Here is a 1,772-nt window from a genome sequence, read left to right as displayed (position 1 = left end):
TTGGGGGCAATTGTTAGGGCTGGATTTTTATTATACGTGATCCTTATACGTGATCCTAACCAGTGATCCTTGTTTCTTTGGCAGACAGTGATCCTCAGCAGGACTTCAGGATCAGGATCATGGACCATTAAAGGATCCTCATGCTAACAGTTACCTTCGTTTAATACAATGATATTTTGCAGGAACATCTAGCAGGATACACTCTTAGCATCATAACCAAGGGACGCGTCTTCACAATTATGGCATTAGCTTAATCGGAGATAGACGTTGCAAAGGATATGGAAACTTAGCTTGATTTAAGGACGGCAATTTAGGCTAGATTGTCTTTTATTTCTAAAGGGGTAATGAGCTGATTATTAGTCTTTTTACCTAAAATAGGTCACCTAAACTTGTATATATAACACTCTTCCTCATTCGGAAGAACACACAACACAAATCTCACACGCTTAGACACTCGAAACTATAGTGATCCTTGTACTCAGCTCATTATCATCCGAAGTTGTAACTATATTTTTCTTATATTGAAGTTGGTGATCGGTAGTTGCCATCACCCGAGGTTTTTTATGCCGGAGATCATACATTGATCAAGGGCTTTTTCCTCGTATAAATCATTGTGTCTTTGCATATTTCTCATAAAAGTGATCCTTTACTTTTGTAATTAACCAAGCATCATACCCCGTTTACATAAAGTTTGGTTACATTATCCTTGTGTGATTTTTGACCAAAACACCAAGAATCTTCGTTCTCTATCTCCATTATCAACAAACTCTTCTCTCTTGAATGTTAACACGGTGTCTTCAGACTCCCCCTCTCACACAGCTGGGATCGTAGTCTGGAATTCAATCTTTCACCGTTTCTGAGATCGTAAGCAGGCTCCTGTCAGGTTCAAGATCGTAACCTGGCCCTTTAATACCTGCACAATCTCTACCCATCCATAAGTTTCTACAAAGATTAAAACCTCTCAACAAATTAGAAACTATGTTGAACCAATACAGTAATGATTTTGCATTCAAGAAATAATTACTGGTTCTTATCAAAACAATTTCACTATCTACACACAATCATTCCCCAAACCAGTTCTTCAAGTTTAGCATTTTGAATTGCGAAAGTCAGCATCTCAACACCAGTTGTCGAAAATCTTTTTGATTTTTTTCAAAATTTATGCTAAAACACACTGAAAATCTTTTTTGGATTTTCTGAATGAAAATAAATGCAGAAATGAAATATTTACAAACAATATTTTTGTGAGTTTGTGCAAGAGGATCATATCAGTTTTGAAGCATATCACAAACACCGTTAAGCTTGATTACATGATAAGTTCTAAACAATTTACCTAGATTGTCAGTATGTTTGTCCACTTAACTTTTCAACACAAATTTCAATCGATTCGAGATACGATATTAATGTTTTAAAGACTTAAACTTAATTGTGTATCACTCCACTTGAATATACTCCCGTATCCAGATCCCAAATATTCAGTCTTACAGGTGAGTATACCACAGATGATATCTGTAAAGGGGTTATGTGCGAGGGCCGTGAGAGCTCAGGTCGATACTTCCGTATACGCAGAGAGATGACGGCTTCGACTTTTGGTGGGTCCCCTTTAGAGGATCTTTTGTTACAACAGCAAAGATTACCAATTTTATTGTTTAATCAGTTTGCTAAGGGCGGCGCTTATGTTTCAAAGCTTTTTGCAGAAAGTATTATTCGGGGACTAGGTCAGTATTTCCATACAGCAGAAGTCCCGGAATAATACCCCAGATATCACTGAG

The sequence above is a fragment of the Helianthus annuus genome, chromosome 11 (genome assembly GCF_002127325.2).
Source record: "Helianthus annuus cultivar XRQ/B chromosome 11, HanXRQr2.0-SUNRISE, whole genome shotgun sequence".
NCBI classification, from domain to species: domain Eukaryota; kingdom Viridiplantae; phylum Streptophyta; class Magnoliopsida; order Asterales; family Asteraceae; genus Helianthus; species Helianthus annuus.
Note: the sequence above shows the minus strand (reverse complement) of the source record.